This window comes from Protopterus annectens, chromosome 3.part1 (genome assembly GCF_019279795.1).
Source record: "Protopterus annectens isolate FY-2018-M chromosome 3.part1, PAN1.0, whole genome shotgun sequence".
Lineage (NCBI taxonomy): Eukaryota > Metazoa > Chordata > Ceratodontiformes > Protopteridae > Protopterus > Protopterus annectens.
The window spans coordinates 1159085452-1159109039 of record NC_056732.1 but is presented as its reverse complement, the minus strand read 5'-3'; positions in this window follow the sequence as shown (position 1 = coordinate 1159109039).

The window sequence follows — 23588 nt, the reverse complement described above, 5'->3', positions numbered from 1 at the left end:
TGGTTTCCCTAATGGGGGGTTGGGGTGGGTTGTGAATGTCTAGGGTGATTAGCTTGTGGTCGAATCTGACCAAAGAGGATTCCGCCTCTGGTGTGGAACACCAGTCGCCCATGTTGGTAATGACCAGGTCTAGGATATTGCTGCCCCTGGTGGGGTTGTGGATAAGTTGATCTAAGGCATTGGAATTTATGAATTCCAGAAAACATTGAGCAAAAGAGTTGGTACATGAGTAGTTTTCCCAGTAAATGGTGGGGTAGTTAAAATCGCCCGTTATTAGGGTGTTGGGTTGTACCCTAATATTTTCAATTGTATCAGGAAATGAGGAGTGAGAATCCTGGGGCATGGTGAGGATCTGTCGCAAGTTACAATTTGGATTGTGGTCTTGCCCAGAGTTAGTTGCACTTGGATAATCTCGGATGCATTATGCAGAGCAACTAGCCTGGAGGTGTGGATATCCTTAATGAATATGGACATGCCTACACCTTTAGTGTTTTGGTCCAGGTTAGGTGGCCGAAAGGTGTGGTTTGAATTATAGCCTGGTAATGCAGGGGTGCCCTCTGGAACCTTGAACCAGTTCTCTGTCACTGCACATATATCGATGTTTTCCATTTTAAGGAGTGCCTCGTGTGAATGCACTTTGAGGTTTAGACTGCTAGCATTGAGTAGCATTACCCTCATATTTTGCTTGCTTGTACCTGTTACGATGGTGAATTTGTCATTTGAACCTTGCCTAAAAAAAGGCACTATATGGGTGGCAAGAGCCTTGGCCAGTATCTGGAATCCCAAGGGTGACAGGTGCAGACCATCTCTGTCAATCATTTCATCCCTGGCAAACAGATACTGGATCCCCTTAGAATGACACCAGAAACTTAGCCAATTGTTGAAGTCAATCATTTTGTCCTTGTACTGTGGAATCATTCTGGGTGATGGCAGGGTGCTACTCAGGGCTAGGGTCATACCTGCTTGGGCTACAAGATTGGCGAGTTCCTCCATGTCTCTTTTCATGTAGTTCAGGGAGGTACATCTTAGGTCATTCACACCAACATGGATAATGACAGGATCATATTTGTACTTGTTGTGGAGTGACCTGAGTGCATGCGTTATGTGGCGGATTCTGGCACCTGATAGGCAGCTGACAGTAACTTTCTCCTTGTTTAGCCTGGTGAGTGGAACATCAGTGTGCCTGACTATAGAATCACCTATGACTAGATTGTTGGGTACATTGTTATGCCTTATGGGCTGTGGTTGAGTGGCACATTGAGTTTGCGGGCTATGTGTCATTTGGGTTTTGTTGGAGAGGGGTGGAGGTTGCTTGTGTTTCTGCTTTGGAGGGCTCTGTTGCTTGAGCAGATTTTTATTGAGAACCTCTGTGAATGTAGGTGTGTGTTTGGTGTTTCTATGTGTCTGTTTTGGTGGTATAGGTTTTGAGAGACTTTGTGATGAGTGTGGTGTGGTGCAAGTGTTTACCTTCTCTGCTTGACTGTCTAGTCCAGTCTTGGGTGAAGAGAGCTTTGCTTCCAGTTTGGCAGTATAAGTGCTTCTCTCACAGGTTGTAGTGTTGGATGGTAGGTGGAGAGGGTTGCCTGTGTACATGAGGCAATTGCTGTATTGCTCCAAAATCCCGAGATTCATCAGGTAGACAGGAGAAAACACCAGGAGCTGACCCTTAGACATGCCTGGATAGTACTAAAAACTGTTTTCCTCTAGACAAGTGAGGAAAGTTGAGTGCTGTAGTAATTTGTAGCTTATTTAGTGCTGACAACAAGTTCTGAACATGTGCTGAGCTCAAAAACTGGCTAGTTCTAAGGGAAAATTTGAAGAGCACACTTTATGGCACCGGGAATAGTTTAACCCTAGCTAAGCAGTGATGCATAAAGTGTATTTTTTTATATACATAACAGTAGCAAATGAGCAAACTGATTTAAACAAATTAGCCAATTAACCAATAAAAAGCTAAAAACTGAGCCCCGTTCCAGCAGTCTGCGATCAGACAAGTTCTAACTGCACATTCCTACAACTAGGGTGCAGGGGAACCTTCTCCAAAAAAATGGTTTGGTTTAGTGCTCAAATTATACAACCACAGCTAGATTTATCAGGTCTGAATTTAGTCTATGCTACAGCAAACAAGGCATACCAATTTCAGAAAGAAACAGTTCAGATAAGCAGGCACAATAAGCCTTTAACCAGAAACTCCCAGCTCAGAAGGACAAAATCTACCCACTCCTCCCACAAGAGTGCAGACCACACCTTCTTAATTTAAAGTAACTGGCCAGAAGCCCGAGTGCTTAAACCAGAACTAATACACTTTTAGAGTAATAAACACTAAGCCTTCAATCAGAACTCCCAACTTAGAAGGATGTAAGCTACCTGTAGTGCCACAACATTGCAGACCACAAGCCTTCTTAATGTAAAACAACTGATCTGAAGCCCAAGTGCTTCAACCAAAGGCTTAGAATAACAGTTACAATTTAACAGGCTACTAATAAGCAGTAATAAATGCAGCAGAATAAATGCAATTAAGTACTTTTAAGAACAAGCAGCAAAAACAATAAAAGTAATAAAGTAGGAAGAAAGACAAATAAAATAAATGCAGATGAATAAAGTGCAATTTTTTATATAACAATAGAAAACGAGCAAACTGATTTAAACAAATTACCCAATTAACCAGTAAAAAAGCTCAAAACTGAGCCCTGTTCCAGCAGTCTTCAATCAGACAAGTTCTAACTGCACACTGCTGCCACTAGGGTGTAGGGGAACCTTCTCCAAAAAAGATGGCCTGGATTAGTGCTCAAGTTATACAAACAAAGCTAGATTTAGGATGTCGGAATCTAGTCTGTGCTACAGCAAACACGGACCACCAATTTCAGAAAGAAGCAGTTCAAATAAACAGGTACAATAAGCCTTTAACCAGAAATTCCCAGCTCAGAAGGGCAGAATCTAGCCTCTCCTCCCACAAGAATGCAGACCACAAACCTTTTTAATGAAAAATAACTGGCCTGAAGCCCAAGTGCTTTAACCAGAACTAATACACTTTTAGAATAACAGACATTGAGCCTTCAGTCAGCAATTCTCAACTTAGAAGGATGTAAGCTACCTGTCCTGCCACAACAGTGCAGACCATAAACCTTAATGTAAAACAACTGGTCAGGAGCCCAAGTGATTCAACCAAAAGGCTTATAATAACAGTTATAGTTTAGTCAGTCTACTACCAAGCAGTAATAAATGGATCAGAATAAATACAATTGAGTACTTTTAAGAAGATGCAAAAGCAAATTAAAGTGCATTTTATTTCTTTTAGTAAACTGCAATGAGAGAGGAAGAAGGAGCAGAAGAAAAAAATCAAGGTTAAGAACCTAAGTGGGTTGGCCTTCTCAAATGTTCTCTCTGTATTAAGTAGAGTGAACACAAGACTGGGGGGGTGTCCCAGATCAAATTTACAGTAGGAGCGGGCAACTGCAAAGCCACCAACTATAACAACACCACAAGAATAGTGTGGGGGAAAGGGGAAAAAACAACTTTCAGGACAGATGAGAAACTGAAAACAATGCCAGAAAAATATATAAAATAATTCAGTCATGCAGAATTAAGACAATACAGAACTCTGAAAGGTTAAAATGCCAAGAAATATACTTATCGATCAGCAATATATTTCCAGATTGTTTGAGAACCACTCGTGTTTTGGAATCTGGCAGGCATGTGCAGGGTCTACAATTGCCCTATTCTAAATATATAATTACTTTGTCTTGTTATACAGTCTGGTAAAGAGTCACATCCACTACTGATGGGCTAATGGCTTGCATGCTGTGTTGTCTACAACTATCTTTTGCAATCTGGCCTAGAGTTGCACATAAGTACACACATTTAGTACTCTGAAACAAAAGGTTACATATACATCAGTCATAGTGTAAATATAACATAAATCGTTTAACATAGTAAGGTCATATATTAATTTCTGTTTCAGATCCTCTTTTTCACTGAAATGGTGGTCTGCTGCTGGGCAACATATTCTGAGTGCAGTGAGACAACAAATTGGTCAATAGATTTGATTATTATAAGATGTAAATGTTTTTTGGATTGCAGTCTTCTTCTAACATTGCATTTTTGCAATATGTTTCCTATAGTGTAAAATTTCGTAGGATTATAAAATACATGCTGATAACTTTGAATTGATTAAATATGAAATAATGCTATAATTTAAGAGATGCTATTTGTTAAAGTGCTATGATCTGTCTATGGAAGTTTCTGCAAATGTGACTGTTTTGCTGTAACTTTCTTCTAACCTATACAGCTTGAAATATAATAAGTTTTTTTTTAGGATTGTTGGTCATATAATCATCTAGGAAATAGGAATTTTTGAGATGTTCTAATTGGCATTTTGAAATATGATTTTGCTTTATAAACACTTAAAGTTTTTTTATTATTACTGTTGGTTATGTTGTAATTTGTATTATGAGTTAACTTTGATTTTTCATTAATGAGAACACCTGGAATATGGGAATGGCATACTTGTTCAGAAGGAATGCTAAATACTGAGCTAATTTTGAAATGTATACTTTATTTTCTACTAGAACCAGTGGTAAATATGATTACTTTTCTTTCTTTTTTAGGGTTAAATAGCAGATGAGATTTTGTGATTTATCTTTTTAATTTTAAAAGACCTCCTTATAGAATAATGGTGCACATTTATCTTTTTAATTTTAGAAGACCTTCTTGTAGAATAATGTTTCACTTCCCCTACAGTTTAAGGTGCACATACAAGGAATTATTCCTTTGCATCTTGTGCATAATGGATAATGAAATCTTTAACAGTTTTATTCAAATCATTAACAAATATCAAGAAAAGTGTGCTTAAGGTATTTACCTGAGTAATGCCCATGCAACTGCTTGACAGGAAGCGTACACATTTTGCCAATGTATGCACTAACATCTTCCATTTAAACAACTGTGTAATCTATATATTGATTCCTTACCAATAACAGAAGTGGCTGGTTTTGTTAGGATTAGTTAATGTGAGATTGTGTTGCAAGCGTTTGCTAAATCTAAAGAACAGAAATGAGTTGAAAATTTGTGGAATCTTTCAGAATCTGCAGAATTCCTAATAAAAAAAAAAAATCAATAATTAATGAGAAAGGCAATCACAGCCAGTTTTGCCCTAGCTAACAGTAGCTAACAATGGATGCAGGACATATGTGGGGAACAAAAGTAATGCATACAGCCAAGGAAATAGGCTGATAGAAAAATGTGTCTGATGAGGAGAAGAAAAGGGACACACAAGTGGTATGATGAAATAGTGAGTTCTGAGGGAGAGTCAGATAGGTATAGGTAACTTTTTGGGTGGGAGTAGCCCCCCCCCCTTTTTTTTTTTTGAGAATAGTAGAAATGGAAAAGATAGGTAAATATGAGGTGGAGGCAAAACATCCAGCATAAACATATAACAAATATCACAATGACAAATGGTGGAAATAAACCTAAAGGAGAGGTAAGGGACATAGCCAGCACACATTTAGACTATACAACACAGTTGAAGGAAAACAGACTACCAGGAGGGGAATGCATGCCATACATGAAACAATGCAAAAATCAAAAATACATACACACCCATGCACAACTCAGTGTAGAGATATTGCAAACTGTGTGACAGTCATAAAGAATGCATATGACCATTGTTCGGTGTGTGCTGTAGAAAACTAAATGGGAGTGTAGTCACTGCAGTACACATTGGATATAGAATGTAATCATCAACTAGGCTGTCAGCAGTGTAAGTGTAAGCCAAGCAACGGCAAGGATTAGAAAATTCAGTAAAAAAAATAGAGGATAGACTAGAGCTCCCGACCTTGGAAGGGAAAGTCGAACAACCAAGCACAATGCCAAGCAGCAGTACCATAACAAAGCAACAACGTGTCTGTCTGATATACAAATAAGTGTATACAACCCAAATGCAGTCAAAATAGGATCTATATGTCAAAGACATAAGCCATGTCAGGGGCAACATATAAGTGTTGCTGGTATACATTGTTTTATGTGAGAGATGTAATTGAATAGCATGATCCAATCAGAAAGATATGTCAACACACATAAACACACACACACACACACACACACACACACACACACACACACACACACACACACACACACACACACACACACACACACACACACACACACACACACACACCAATAACATGGAATATTATGTAAATGGTGAGACATGTATGAGTAGTGTCAGTTAAGGAATGCCAGGTTGTGCATAGGAAGGAAGAAAACAAATTCCTGGTAATGCTCACTACATAAGTATAAAGTGAACAATGGTGGAACACAATAAATTGCTATCACCTTGCATGCATATGTCTTGCAAGTGTATGATAACTAATGTCTGACTTGGAACAAAGCCAGTTTTCAGCAGAGGCCTAGGGAGAAAGGCTCTAGATGCATGTCTTTTTAACATGGGAGGAAACCAGAGCACCCTGAGGAAACCCACACAAATGCAGGGAGGACATGCAAACTCCACACAGAAGGCACCCCAGCAGAGAATCAAACCATAGCATAACATATGCCATGCATACCTCTCATCTGTCCAGATTTTCTGAGAATGTCCAGACTTTTGACTAATATTTTTGTTCTGTTCCTCATAAAATTTGTGGTTTCTGGATTTTTGTGGCAAATCAGTGATTATTGAATACATTAAATATTTAAAGGCATTTGAGTTTCAGACTTCATACCCTTCAGAAAACATATTGTAATACAAGACCTTTTATTCCAGTGACAAGTTTATAAGAGCAATATTTAAAATATGTGCCTATTTTTGGGGCTTTGTCCCCCCATTATTTAAGGCGTTGTCCAGATTTGTTTGTTTTAAGAGGTTGAACAGTATGATGCCATGTATATGTGCAACATATATAGCCCAAAGCTAAAAGGAGGGAGGGCCAGCAACAGAAAACAGACACAGAATAAAGTCAACAACCTAATCTAAGGAGACACATTACATATGCATGTGTTTATCACGTAGGGATCATAGGTTCACAGGTGTTTACTAGGCTGACAATCACAAGGGCCTTTTTAAGTCTAGCCATACATACCAAATCTCTCGCAAGTTCTAGTACTTTTGATAAGTATAAGCAGGGGCGTGAGAGGTGAAACACTTACAAGTAGGGGTTGGGAAGATGAACCAGTTACAGGCTGCCCATGTCCATTAAAGAAATAGATGCCAAACCGGGGATGAATTTCCTGTTCCCCATCCAATTGTCCAAGTTTCAGTTGAATAGGGTTAATGAGAAAATCTACTTCACATGGATGGGGAGCCTGTTGCAGAGAAGTAGTAGTCTCTGTGATACATATGGGTTTCTCCAGCAGGTCCTATTTATATCACAGGCAAGGTAAGTCTTTTGGACAGGTAATTCCGGAGCTATTTGTTTTAAGAATATGCAGGAGGTTCATCAGAGTAGGTTCTCACATTGCCTTGTATGCTAGGCATATAGCTACCTCAACAGCCTGCAGGAGACAGAATAAATGGATTGGGCCTTGAGGCAATCTGCATAGGACATGTTACTTATGACCTGTATTCCTTTAGTGAGGAACCTCTGTGGACATTCCAATTGTTGGATATGCCTGGTTAGGTTCATGCCACAGGGTGCGTTGTACTCAGTGATAGGTCTGATGAATGCCGAATACAGTGGCACAATGACTTCCTTGGCTCAAGATGCCATACATTTGTTTATAAGATGTGCAGCACAATGATTTCTTCACTACCTTAGACACATGATGGTCAAAGGCTCGATTACTGTCTAAGTGTGTCCCCAAGTCCCTGACTACCAGGTCAGCTCTTAGGGGTGTATTGTCAATATGATAGTTATCAGGGGAGGATGACTTACTGAAGGATATTATGCATTTTTTGGCATTTACTTTTAGTCCATGGCATCAGTTGTTTGTCTGTATCCGTCCTTCCTTCCTTCCTGGAGAACATTTGTGACAGTGGATGATTACCTGACCACTCCAAATGTGCAATCAACTGCAGATTTAGTCAGCCAGAGGCCAGTGACATTGGCCTTGACTTCAGAGAAATAAATGCCAAAAAGGAGTGGTCCCAGGACTGATCACTGAGGGACACTGCTAGTGACTGGCCTCTTTGTAGAGTTAGAATACTCGAGTCTAACTTCCTGGCTCCTGCCTGTGAGCTAGCTGGCTATCCACTGGGTAACATAAGGGTTTGCACCTAACCTATTAAATTTGTCAACGATGTCCAAGAGGGGTATTGCAATATCTTGCCAGGTTAAGATAGGCAGTGGGAACCATTTTGTCCTCATCCATTTTTTTGGTGACATTATCAAAGAAGTCCACCAGGTTCAGTAGGCATGACCTGCCCTTGATTAAGTCAAATTCAGTTGTGTCCAGTGTCTGGAGGTTTCCTATGTCATTACTGGTCATTTACATCATAATTTTTTCCATGGCTTTGCATATTAGACTAGTGAGACTTATAGGGTCTGTAGTTGGCCACCTTTGTACAGAGGGATGACTATTGCTGTTCTCCATTCATGAGGCACTAATTATTTTGGACACTACTGTTAAATAGCAATTCCAGACAGCCTGATAGATCATGTTTCATGCTATTTAGAAGGCATCCTGGGATATTTGCTGGGACCATTGATGCAGTGTTCTTGGCCTTAGAGAGAGCATTAAGGACTGGTACCCTAGTGATAGCAGGGGGAGTTACATTGGAGGTATGTCCTGAGGGATGGTGAAGGGCAGACAGTGGTAAATTTGGAGGTGCATTTGTCGGCCAGTAAGTTTGGTATATCTTCTGGCTCAGTATAGGTGTCTCCATTAACAATGAGCTCTGCACATAATTGTGTATTGCCTTTGAGGTTGTAGACATAGCTAAAGAATGCCTTATGGTTGTCCTTGTCCAGGGAGGCCAAATTAACCTCACATTTGGCTTTGCTAGACATTATTTGTCCTCTGAGTTGTTTAATTTGACAGGAGAGCTTTTATCTAGCTGGGTGCAGCACCTCCTAATTTTTGCAATGATTTTGTTCCTTCTATTATACAGCCTGTTGATGCTGTGATTCCACCAGGGTGACTTGGTTTTTGTGTTAGTTTTGTACTTCTTTCTGGTAGGTACAGCTGCCTCTATGAGCTATTAACATGCTTATGTACAGTTTCTGTGAATAGTTCTGTGTAGGCAGCAATGTTCTCGGGGTTTATGGTGGCTTGAAATTTTACCAGGTTATCACTTAATAGTAGGAAGTTAGCCTTAGATTAGTTACCCAATATTTCAGGATTTGCTGGGGTTCCAGGTTTAATTTTTACTCCAAGGAGACCATTTTGTGGTCTGACCTTAGCTGAGAAGATATTACACTAAGGAGTGTGCAACACTCTCCCATATTAGTGAGGACCATATCCAGTATGGTTACGTCCCTTGTTGGTGTATTGACAATCTGGTCCAGGGAGTTTATGTTTACAAAATCCAGGAATCTCTGTACCTGTATGTTTGGTGTTATATATGATTCCTAGTTAATTGTGGGGTAATTAAAGTTGTGCATAAATATGGTATTGAGTTGAATGAAGAGTGTTCTCAATAAGTTTAAATACATAGTATGGGTTTCTGGGGCCATGGAAGGGGACCTATAGCTTGCAAGGAAGTGGTACTGGGTTTTGCATATGGTGATTTGAATGTGGAGAAACTGAAGTGTATTCACCTGTTTGACCATCTTTAACGTATATTTATTTTTGATGTAAATCGTGACACCTTTAGTCCCTGTCTGTGTAGTAACTGGTCTAAATGTGTGGAAGATGTTATATCCTTGCACTGTTGGTGTGCTTTCCATGGCTTTACAGTGACTACACAGACGTCAGCATTCTTTAAGGTGAAGAGAGCTTCTAGATAGTTGAGTTTTTGTTGCTTAGACTCCTAGCATTGAACAGTAACACCTTTATATTTTCTCAGTTTTTATTTGCTATGTCAATAGCACTTTCAGTTTGGCATTGCCTAAAAAAGGTACTATGGGGAAAAACAATGTTTTAGCTAATATTTGAAAGCCTAGAGGGGAGAGGTGCAAACCATCCCTGGCAAAGCAGCATGGTCTGTTGACCTTCTCCTTCCTTGCTGACAAATATTGTACACTCATAGAATGGCACCAGAAACCAAACCAATAACTAAAGCCATTCATCTTTTGTTCATATTGTGGCATCTTCCTTGGAGAAAGTAAAATGCTGCTCAATAGTAGACTTTTAACAAACTGGGACACATATTCCGAGAGCTCCATGATGTCTTACTTCATATGGTCTAGGGAGGTACATCTCAGGTCATTTAAACCCACATGGACTATGACTGAGTCATACTGGTACTTGTGGTCCACTGACCAGAGTGCATGTTTAATGTGTCAGATCCTGGCCCCTGCTAAGCAACTGCCTATGAGTTTCTCCTTACTCAGCCAGGTAAGAGGGACATCAATGTGTTTTACAATGGAGTTTCCAATGACTAGAATGCTGGATTCTATGGTGGCTTGCTTTATGGGCTTAGAAGTAGAACATCCATGAGCTGTGGCTGTATGTGTTGATGTAGGTGTTGTTTTTAAATAGTGAATTTGGGGTTGCTGAGGGTGTTGTTATGTGTACTTCATTTAGGAGGTCTTTGGGGTTTAGGAAGGCTACACTTAAGTGCCTCAGCATATGTGGATCCATATGTTTGCTTTGAATTGTGTTTGAAGGGTGTAGCACATGTACTACTGACAACATTATTGACATTCGGAGTGCTTTTATGTGAGAGCATTGCTTCCAGTGACAGTGCAAATACATTTCTCACATACCATATCAGTTTGAAAATTGTTTGTCAGTAAACACGAGGTAGTTTTGACATTACCTCAACATGCCCATATCCACCAAGCTGCTAACAGAGATAGTGAGAAAGTTCATATCCATGGCAACAGTCCCTTTATTATTGATTAGACAGCAGGAGTGAGAATACAAAGTAATGTCAGAAGTATTCAATTTGCAACTGTAGGGGCAGTGCTTGTCATTGCAAACTAGTTTTCCTGTGGTTAGCTAGGTATTGGTGAAACTTCAGTAGTGCTTTTACAGAAAAAAATCGCAACTGAAGGTATTTTTGACTATACAGGACACTGTCATACACATTAGTGGAAACTAATAAGTGTAGCCTGATGACTTATGGATAAAGTATTTAGTCAGAGATTCTGAAGTTAGAAGCAAATTAAGCAGTAATTACAGAAAAGAAAAAAAATAGCTTGTCCAGAATGATGACAAGAGGGGAGTCAACAGAATGGTGACTGCCTGACTACTACTGGTGTTGTTCTCACCACAGCTTCATTCTGCTGGGATACAATCCTCCTTCACTTCTTCTCTCACCAGATACAAAAAAGGAACACCAATCCTAAGATAATAAGCAAGCCACAGCCACTTTGGTGATCCACAGTCTAGTCCCAGACGATGTAAAGGTCTGTAGGCTTGTCATAGCCTTTCCCGGTAAATAGCTTGAATAGCAACCAGATGAATCAGGAAGGTCAAACACAGGCACTCACTTCCCAACCAGAATGAGTCAAGAATCTATGCACTCTGCTCCTTCTCTCAGCAGGAGCAAAATATAAGTAAAAATTCCAAACTGACACCTATGAAGCCATTATTAGGCTTTCTGTTGATCCACAGTCCCCATGTAATAATGCTACTATACTCCTTCTATCACCAGAAGCCAACCAGGAGTACTAAACCCAAGATGACTAATGAGATGCAGAATGTAGGCTCTCCAGTAATTGGTAGTCTTGGAGTAGATCTTGCAGATTTTAAAGGTAAGATGGAAAAATGAGTTCATATCCTAAGAACTGCAGTGTGCAATAAGCAGTCAGATATGAAAGAGAGGGCAACTTAACCTTTATCTATCTAAGTGGAGAGCCACTAATTTTAAAAGAGCAAGATAGATTGGAAGGGGGTGGGCACTTTGTATTCTGAGTCTATGGAATACAGTGGATGGCCAATAGATTTATATAGTTGAAAAGGAGTGATTTCACAAAGTGATTGATTATATTGTTCTTACAATAGCCAATAAAAGAGGAGAGAGAAGTAGATATGTGGTTGACGTAAAGTAGGAGGCAGGCAACTAGAAAGACAGTTGAGTTTAAAAACAGAACAGCACAAGGGTGTGAGGGTGATAAAATATTAATTTATATGTGACTAACAAGAGACACGTCTGTGTTCTCTTTCTTAGTTTAAAGTTCTCTGTTGCCAAACGATGGTATGCACTCCCATTAGCTATGAGGAGTATCAGTAACACCTTCTACTTCAAAACATCCTTGAAACAGCACCTCTCCACTCTCTGGCACTGTAGTTGTACTAATTATAATCTTCCTAAAACCTGACTCTTCTAACTTAAATCTAATCAGCTATCTATTTCAGTATTCCAACTTATTCCAATGTATTCCTCCCACTCAATGCTTATTCCTCTCTTATACCTCCCACTCACCCCACTATTCTCTCCCTACTACTAACTTAAATTCTCCCTAGTATTACTCACATTCTACAATTAATGCAACCACTGCTGAAACTTCACTAACCCTCCTCTACCCAGCCTATAATTATACCTCATTCTGCTCTCTCAATATTGTATATATTTTGGAGTCATCTTTCTAACTTCCTATGTCATATTTCAATTCCTTCCATCAATACATTTTTACAATGCACTATACTGTGTTTATACTGCTTATTATAACTGTGTCTGTTTAAGAACTGCTTACAATCTTTGTATTTTACATTACCTCCCTGCATCAGCTATGTTTTCACAATGTACTATATTGTATTTTATACTACTTGCATAAAACTCGTCTTTTTCTAATAACAATTGTTTCCAAATATCTCTGTACCGGTTTCACTTTATAATCTCAAAATACTAAAATATCAAATTTTAGTATTTTGAGACTATAAAGTCGAAAGTGCAGTTACGTGAAACTGCATAATATCGAATGCGGAAATGTCGAATCCACCATTGTGTTGTCACGTTCGTGACATGCAGTGCGGTTTGTGGATTTAGCTGGGGATTCAGGTAAGTGGTGTTCTTGTAAGGGTATTGGATTGGGATTTTAGTGTGTGAGAGTGAGTGTACTGGTGAGTTTTATGTGTTTGTGTGTTTAGTTCAACCTCAGAATTAGTATGTATAGTAGCGGGGGTGTGGGGGTACCTAGGTAGGATAGGTGTGTTTGTTTGTTATGTTGTGTTTGTGTGTGTTGTTTTGTTTGTTGTAGTGTAGTTAGGTAGGTGTATGTGTGCTTGTTTGTGTGGTGGTGTCTGTATGTGTATGTTTGCAATTTTGAATTTCGTGTTTCTGGGTTGTCGTTTTTTTGAATTTTCGGCTTTATAGTCTCAAGATACTGAAATTCGATATTTCAATGTTTCAAGATTATAAAGTGAATCCCTCTGTACCATATATTATATTATATTAATTGCCTTTTGTGGAGATTTTATCCCCGGGCCTCCACTGCAAAAGGGTTCTTTCTGGCCCAATGGACATTCCCAGTAAACAAATTCCCAGTAAATAAATGAATAAATACAACATGCATACATAAATATGCAATTAAAAGCAAAATAAAAATAAAACAAAGTTTACAGGAAATGAATCACAGCATACAAAATATAGGAAGACAATAAAACAACACAAAATACAAGAAAACAAAAACAAACTAACCTTTTCCTCTCAGCAAGTTGTGGCAGTGTCTCGGTGAGCTTTTCTAGTAAAGGGTGATGTGGAAGTCCTCCAAAGCTCTATTGAAGCAAATGGCAAACATATATCAAATGAGCATAGTGGACTGTTGATGGCTATAAACATGTCTGTGTACAATGGGAGTGGATGTGCACCAGGGTTCAACTCTGAGCCCACTGTTGTTTATACTGGTGATGGGCTATATTAGCAATCATGTCATAGGGGACAGATTGACAAAGTTGCTGTATGCAGTTGATGTTGATACAGACAGACTCTGATCAAGAACTTTAGCACAGGATAGGGGAATGGAGTGTACAGCTGAAGGCACATGGGATGCAACTTATTACAGATAAGACAGTGGTAATAGTAATGGCAAAGAAATTTGGGAAATCATAAGAAGTTGAGAACTGAAATAGAAGGGAAGATAGTGGAACAGATTAATAGTATCAGGTATCTGGGAGAAGTGGTCGAGGAGAAGGGAAGACTGATTGAAGACATCAAAGCTAGAATAAAAGGGGCTGCAGCCAACTGGCATAGAGTGTCAGGTATAGTGTATGACAGAAGAATTCCAAAGAAGCTGAAAAGTAAGGTGTACAAGACAGTGGTGCAACCAGTACTGCTGCTATGGTACAGACACCTGGGCAGTAAAGGCAGAACAGATACGGAAGCTAGAGCTGATGCAAAAGAAGTGCCAGAGTAGGGTGGCAGAATGCACACTGTGGGACAGAAAAGAAATGAGGACATAACAGCAGAAGCCAAGGTAGCTCTGATTGCATAAATGATAAAAGAGAACAGACTGCAGTCATCTGGGCACATGTGTAGAAAATCAGAAGACAATCTGGTGAAAAAGATTTGGGACAGACAGGAAGAAGGTTAGAGGAAATGAGGGTGTTTAGCAAAGAGGTAAATGGATTGTGTGAGAGAAGACCTGTGATAGTCGGGTCTATATCAGAACATCGAATATTAAAACTTTGAATGTTCTGATATCGAACACTATTCAGCGATCACTAAGAATAATGAAGCTGCAGAACAGTGAATTCTTTCCTCGGGAAAGAATTTGGTTGGCCGTTTCTGTGGCTTCACTATTCTTAGTGCTGTGGTGGAAAGTTATGGGTTGGGTTCAGGAAGTGTGCAATTGTTTGCACATTAGGGTTAGAGGTGGGTTAAGTGAGTTAGGGTTAGGGCACGGTTTAGGTGTGTGTGCGATAGTGACAGACTTTAGGGTTAGGGGCGGTTTAAGTGAGTTAGGGTTAGGGCGCAAGTTAGGTGAGTGTGCGATAGTGACAGACCTTAGGGTTAGGGTTTGGTTAAGGTAAGTGGGTAGATAGTAGTGTATGTTTAGTTTAGTGTAGGAATTTAAGTGTATGTGTGTGGTTGCTGTTTGTTTGACGTGCTTGTGTTGTGTGTATATGTTTCAGAGCCGCAAATTTTTTCCATGGGAAAAAATTTGCTGTTCTGAATGTTCGATATTTCATGTTTAGATGTTTTGGGGCCAATGAAATAGAGTCCGCTATTTTCATCTTTTGATAACGTGATATAAACACTGACAGTCAGGCATGAGTGTCAAAGCAGGCAAGAGTGTGGCATTATACTAAATGATTGGCCCATTGAGGGCTGAATAGAGGAGGAAAATCACATCCTTAGATCTAGGTACAATCCCTTTGTTTACAAGATGTGGAATATAGAAGGATTTTTTTACAACACTGGACACATGTTGGTTAAAAGTTGGGTCACTGTTCACAGCAGTTACAAATATCCAAAACAACTGGATCAGCTCTTTGGGGTGTATTGTCAATGTGGTATTTCTCTGGGGAAAATGACTTCAAAAAAGATTTAATAACCTTTAGAACCACACCTATTTCCCTTGAATTTTAACTTCTTTACAAAATCTTGCCAGGATTTTGAAATAACCTGCTTTTTCTGACCATCTAATATGTAGGCCTTTTAGGTTATACACAGGTTTTCCATCTCTTCTTTATACCGCTCTTCAACTTATAACCCAAACCACCACAGTCCAAAATTATTTCAAATGTTGCAAACTTACTCTCTATCACCCCATCTTGAATGGCATTCCGGTAGTATTACCCTGCACCTCTGCAGTTGTACAGTATAGATAAAGTCATAAATTATTAAACTTTCTTATCTGACAGTGCTCAATGAGCCGATGAAGTGCCCCAAAAACTGAACCAAAATCTGAACTTCTGCATCTGAGCTGAACTGCCATAATAATGATGATACTTCAGTTTTGAAAATTCACATATAATACATTCTTTCTGCAAAGGTACACTTTAAATTGATCCCGATTATCATTATTATTATTATTATTATTATTATTATTATTATTATTGTTGTTGCTGTTGTTGTTGTTGTTGTTATTATTATTTCATGTGGCTAATCTGTGACTGTCTCCTAACTGTCTGGGCTAGATTCCAAAAGATATTTGCCAGACAGCTCAGCATATCTAAGGAAGACTTCAGCACATCAGCTGTGGATGCGATTTCAGAGGATACCCCACAAGCAGTCCAAGGATTTAACTATTTACTGTAGGATAATAACACATCTTGTGCATGCCCGTTGGATTTGAAACACATCATGCATGACCAATGCAACTTAAATGTGACAAACTGCAATGCAGACTCTGATTCCAAAATCCTCAGCGAATGTCATACAAAGCAAAAAAGGAGTCTACAGTTGCATCCAGTTGACAGTCACCATCTAGGCTGGACTGTATCACCAAGTCTGTGTTCTGTGTTCCAGGGATCATGCTACCATACTGTGACACATCAGATTCCACATTAGGATCAGTGGCCACACTAATGCAGGATAAAGGCAGTGGATGTGCTAAAAGAAGAGACAGATGACACAGTCAGGAAAACATGCTTATATCACATGCTGTATATCATTAATGACATATGCCACATATATTTCACTACAATGTTACAGGTAATAATGACTTACCAGGAGGTCTTTTTTTGTATACGGGATATGACACCTATATAACAAGCAGCTAATAATTATCTTACATGTGCAGCATACATGACATATGTGAAGAATATAGGCATAACACACATCTGACATGTCCTTGTGGGAAGATGATACCAGAGTACCGGGATACAATGCAACTGTTGTAGTGACACAAAGATGTAAACACATCATTCCTAATCACATCCTTGCCAGCATGGACCATTCCAATAGATGCTGATGGTTCTCCTATGCAGAATTAGAAGGGCACAGTATTAATGGAGGACAACAACAGAAATAACAGCAATGACATGTATGAAAGAGAGGTAATAGCATACCAGTGGCACCCTTCCAATAAGGTGAGTTCATGTGTCAAAGTGCCGATCCTACAGTGGGAAAAAACAGACAAAGCAAACAAAGTCATGTATGCAGGCACTAACATAGTAACATGATGACATATACAACACAGAAACAGGGTCTGCTGATACTCACATAAATGGTGCACCTGTTGGCCAGATGTCCCTCTGTAGAAAAACAGCAACATACAACATAGGTCTGCTACATATTGCTGCAGCTTATGAACATGTTGGGGAACCATACCTGGTCTGTCTGTAGGTATACCTGCACAGCTCATGCCCCCAGAAGCTGTACCCATATTTTACAATGTGAGGGGAAATAGAAATATGACAGCAAACACCAACGGCATGACAGGAGGCTGACACGATAACAGGCAATGGTCACAGTAACAGTATAGGGAGTTATTTACCTTCCGTGTCTAGCTGCTGTGCAGAAGTGGATGGACCCGTGCAAATGAATGCAGACAATATTACACATGTTGGTTGCACTGTTATATATGTACTAGATTTGTAAGGCTACATGTCATTGTACTTACATTGGTTGTTATCACCCTGTGTGGACCCATCTGCACAATGAAAACTGCTGCTGCAACACAAAAATGACAGTGCATAAATATGCATGCAACAGTAACATGTACTGATTTACTCTATATTCATCAGTTGACAGATACATGTACGGCCTGGAAAATCTACCTCTATCCCATTGCTGGGTATGCCGTGTTCCCTGCATGCCTTAAGCCGTGATGCAAGAAACAGTGTGGTCTGATCTGGGGGTGTCAGTGGTGGGCCACCACTGGTTGCAACCCTTGACCTCTCATATCGGTGTACCCTGTTAACTGCAAGAAGAATCATGGAATCATGTTAGAGCACTGTTAGTGGCAGGCCTCCCAGGATCTATTGTCACCACCCCACAGCATTAACCATGTTGATGAGGCCAGTCTAGACTTCACTCCTCCATACTGTATTTCCTGCCCATCCAAGGAGTCTCTGTCAATGTTGAGCAGAGCATCTATTTTAATTTCATTCTGCTGTGGGGAGAAATTGTTGCTCCTAGGTCTGTTTGCCATATAAAAGACAATTATATGCACACGGTTAGATTTATGTGAGAGCCTGCATGCAGAGATGATTATGTGGACAGCCCATGCCACTGTAAACCCTCTGCAGTCCAAGGCAATGCAAAATTCTAGGAAATAGTCTCTTTGCTGTAGAGTACAATGACATATAAAGTATATGTGATATGAAAATGATGCATGAATGTAAAACATTTTGAACAACAATAACAACATAGGTTGTGATATCTGTGGGTATTTGAACTGATTCTAGTGAATATCACAATAGTGGAGGTTCAAACACAACAGTATTGTGCCAATGGAGTTGCACACTTTCTGTACAGTTCATATTAACATACTACACATATGTGTACAACAGAAATGTGTGATGGCTACAGCTGCAATGCAATTTGAACCTAAACAGACAACCTATGTAAAAAAAAAAATAATCATATGAAATATTATGCACGATAAGCTTATATCAACACAATCAGTACTGAGCAGTGAATGCCATCCACATTAGCAGACAGCATTGGTAACATTATCAATTGAACAACTTTCCAAAAGCATTGAACAATCACTGTATTGGTAAGCAGGCCACAGACAGTACATAATAACCAGACATAAACACTGATTCTCTTTGTATTGAGTCAGTAGTTATAATGCTTGTTTTAAGAAGCGTTAATGAATGAATATCTATAATGGAAATATGAATACATATTATATAGCAATATAAAGATAATGTTGGAATCCATATTTTCCAGTACATGTACCACATAGTCTATCGAGTCAGCAACTATATATACAGAAAATATGTGAATATGTCTATATGTAATGTTCATTTGCACTATTTACATCTGTCTGTACAACTGCATATGGAAAAGTATTGCATGTTACTGATGCAGGTGTAACCACCTGTATGCATGAAGATCAATCCCACACCTCTCCAGTAAGTCAGAAACATTTTTTATAATGAATGTATTTTCCATAAATGCATCAATTTAACCATATACATATATTTTGATAAAGAGTAATACTGGCATATGTCTATAAGGAGTTAAGCATTTCGCAATGCAGCAATGCTAGTAGCTGCAATATTACCTCTGCAGCTACCTATGAGTCAGGTACAACTGAAAGTAATACCAGCTATGTGCATACATCTTTTAAGCCCCATTTGTTCCAATAATAATTAAAGACATTCATTAAAATTCAAGCTGTTGGAATCCCATTTGCTCAAGTCCATGTAAGTTCTTGAAATTCAGCACATTAACCATTAGCTTTGCGTAATGGGGAGGTGCTACATACAAGTACCTAATAGGTATTGTATGGCACCATATGTAGAACATGCCTGTTGTCTTCCAATGATCTCATTACATGACATAAGCACCACTATTAAATAGTGATTTTGATACACTTATAGATCAGCCCATTGCTGTCTGTGAACTCAGTGGGACCTCACTTAGTTAATTATTGAATTGTGATATAGCAACTTTCTAAGCATTATCATCAAGATGGCTACATGCAGAAAGTTTCAACATGTCTAGACACCCAATTGGACTGAGGAGTAGATCACCTAGATGCTGACCATCTGTGCTGAAGTGGATCATCACATGAGGGCCAGATCATGGAACTTCACATCAACAATGTAAGGGACTCTAGCAGACTGGGGTGCAGGTTCACAACTGCTATGAGTACCTGAATAAGAGGCATGCAAAGTAGTTTTGCTGGAGAGTCGCTGAGGTGTGGAGACAGCCTGTGGGTGCCTACAGTATGTTTCACAATGCTCTGTATAGCTAGAGATTTCTAAGGAATTTAGAGACTTTGCTGTGTCCCAGATGTATCAGATATATGCCTTTTAAAACAATTAAGTAGTTCTGACAATTAGGATAATTAAGAAGGCAAGGTTATTGCTCTCCCTGCAATTATGGGTTCTATTCTCATGGGGTTAATTTGCTTAATATTCTTCATGACATGATATTTAACATTGTAAATGTATCTGTCTTTCAAAATTTAAGGACATCATTTCACACATAGAATATGGTCATGTTATCACTAACACCTATAGTGCCTAGGCTGCTGATGACTATGTATCCCACCTGTCTATGTGTGAATACTAATTTAGAAATACCTTTGTTAGTCTATTCTGCTGTAAGAAGTGCACATTATTATTAAAGTAATATTTGTTTAACACAAGACAGTGCATGTCCGACTGGCAAACATATTTTCTACATTATACAACTTGATGATATCTGGCAACTTTGTAAGCTATAGCGTTTATGTGTTGGATGTTTCCCTATTCATCCATTATCCACAGGAATGTAGATATCACACAAAATACTAGCATGTTCAGAAGAAAGCATGATGGCTGCTGGCCCATCCTGTAAAACAACAGGCCAGCATGCATATATCTTATTTAAGTGTGGGTTCAGTTCCACATGGGGAGAGCTCTCATTATGCTCTGATCATTGTGTCTTTCAAACATTTTCAAAAATACTGTTCTACATACCTGCTTATTGATATTAAAAGTGATTTTCAACATGCTTACAATTATCTTGATTATTCATCAGATTTCTATGAATATCTCCATAATCCACAATGCTCTTCCCAGAGCACCTCTTTTACTACAGTGTTGTGGGTAATGCTTGAAACATACTAGGACATTTCTGCCAAAAAAATTTTGTGGAATATGTTAAAATTAGCAATTTGAATTTCCTGTATAACTGTGTCATTCTTTATTAATCTGAATTCAACAGCATTCTCATCCTTATGTTTGTCGAGACTGAGATTGTCAGAAGTACATTTTGACTGTAGAACTGGGAGATGGCCTAATACCATGGATAATTTTGAGTTATAATTTTTATTTTGCCAATAAATACCTGTCCTCAAAAATAAAATACATTCATGTGTCCATGATGTACATCTCTTTGCAGTGATCTGTTAACAGCAGGTATGTGTTATATGGCAATGTTCTACTCTCTTAGAAATTAAAGTTTACAGTTAGGGTTTTCTGTTGTGATCGCTGTGCTGACATGCTTGCAATTTTATTTTCATAAATGCACAATACATTGTACTTTTTGTAAAGCATACTAGTATCACATACCTGCACATTAACATTTCCAATTTGTTTTACTGCATTCCCATGATATGATTTCATGCAAGATGGGTTAGCTATGCAGGTAAGTGTCAGGATTAGAGTATAGCTTAGAGTGGCATATTTAAATCTCATGTCCTCCCAGCTGTGTTTAATTTTGTTCCAAGATGAAAATAACCGTGTAACATTCCAAAACTGTATATGTGGATTCTGTGATGTTCCTCAAGTTAAAGCTTAGAGAACTTAACCTGAGCAATATATATCACTGTTACGTTATACCTACATAATTCATACATGGTATTTACTCTTTGCAGGTGATAAGGGCCGTAGCTGTAATCATGCCCTTTGCATTGAACAGATCCACTAGTTGGAGGAGTAGTGCAGGGGGAGAGGTATGTTGATTACTTTGTTTTTGTAAATAAAATTGATGTGATCATGTTACAAGCTCATATTTTTGAAATTACCATGTATACTACTACGGAGGACTACCCATAATGCATGATTAAGGTAAGTGCAATATTCAGACAATACCTGTGTTTGCAAGTAGGAATTACATAAACTATATTTACATATCATTTAGCCTCAAACCATGTTTGCTAATAAGTTTTGAAGTGTAGGCCACAACCTAAATGACAGTCATTTATGTGTGACTGTCACAGTGCTTTTAAGGGAGATGCTTCCCATATAATTTTATTAATGCAGGTGTTGGCTGTGGTTGTCTGGAAATGATCTGTTGTGTGTAATCTATTGAATTTACATACTCAATGGGTGTCTGCAGTATCAGTGTTCAAACTGTTGTTGGACAATCTGACATACCTTTCAGTTCAAAATGGGGATTGCATCTGCCTACAACACCTTTGATGGTTTGGTTAAACCATACTTGTATCTTGTCTTTAGGAATACTTGGGTATATAGGTATTTCTTTTCAACATTTCTGTCTGTTTCATAATCAGCAAGCAGCATTGCATGGTTTGCATACTGTAGGGTAGTAATTGCTAATGAATCTATGTAGAGCACTCATATATTTGTAGAAAAATGATAGTTTGTACAACATAAACTAGATTTTCATGTGTCACAGGCTGTCACTGTGTTTAGGACTGCACATTATCTCTAGTGTGTTGCATTGTATTCCAAAAATTGATTGAAGGAGGGGGGGGTCAGCCGATGACCATGTTGTCTCGCTCAGCTGTTTTGCATATGGCTTTTATATTTCTCACTGGATTGTCATCTCAATATATCTTCATTATAACGATATGTTAATTGGTGGCAGGATAAATCACTGAGGCATACATCAGTATTAAACAGTGCATGTCTGACTGCTACGGTTATGTTGTCATTTTCCCTGTGCTATTTTGCAAGACAGACTTGTGTGAGCATTGGATGACATAGTGTCATCGCATGCTGCTCTTCAAATGTCCGGCTATGTAAGTGTTTTGGCTTTGCTTGTACTTGTCACACATAATGCTGACCATTAAACAAGTGTTCAGGTCATGTCAGGATTTCCACTGGTAAGCTGTGTTAGGCATGTCATAGCATGACTTTGCATAAGCTGGTCACATTGTGTGATAGCTACAGTGGTCCTGACATATTCCAGTATTGAAAACATCCATAAATGTAGATAATAGGACATAGGGAAGGTGTTGTGTCTATGCAAATCCATCTACTAGCAGCAAATTTGTTAATTATAATTGTCCTACATAATAATTGTTAGCCATTTCATCTGAGAATGCATTTGTAATCAGACCCACAGTGTATGATGAAATACCTTTATTCTCATATGCAGACAATGCATATCAATGGGATGCTACTTAATGTCTGTTAGATTGCAGATGTGCACATCAGTTTCAATTTAATGTCAGCTATGATTTTCACAGGAATGTGTGGAGTGACAGACATTTGTTTTTCAGTTATAGTTTTGATTATTGACATACATGACATATTGTGGTACAGTTGACTATGGCCATAACATATTCCAAGGTTTCATGATGACTGTTTTCTGCCTGTTCATTGTATCACATGGGATATGTTATGTAGTTATGTAGTATCAGGTATGCATATGTAATTTCTGCCCTGTGTTGTGATTCACCTTGACAGAGCAAGGGATCCATGGAGACTCACACATCAGACATCAGTGATGAGTGCATGCCAGACCATTGCCAGAGTCCTCTGATAACAATCACGACCATGATAAAGACAAGAATGACGACAAGTAAACTGGACCTATATGCACCATCATCCCTGCTGCACCCTAGAAGAGACAACTCCAGGCACCCCAATGAGACAATTATCAGCAGCAGATCTAGGAGGTGGTGAATTATGTGTTTTGCACACAGATGAGAGACATGATGGGGAATTTCTTCCAAGACATGGCATGGGTGATGTGTGACTCATTCATTAAGATAGCCCAAGAGATCATTTGTGATGTTCATCCA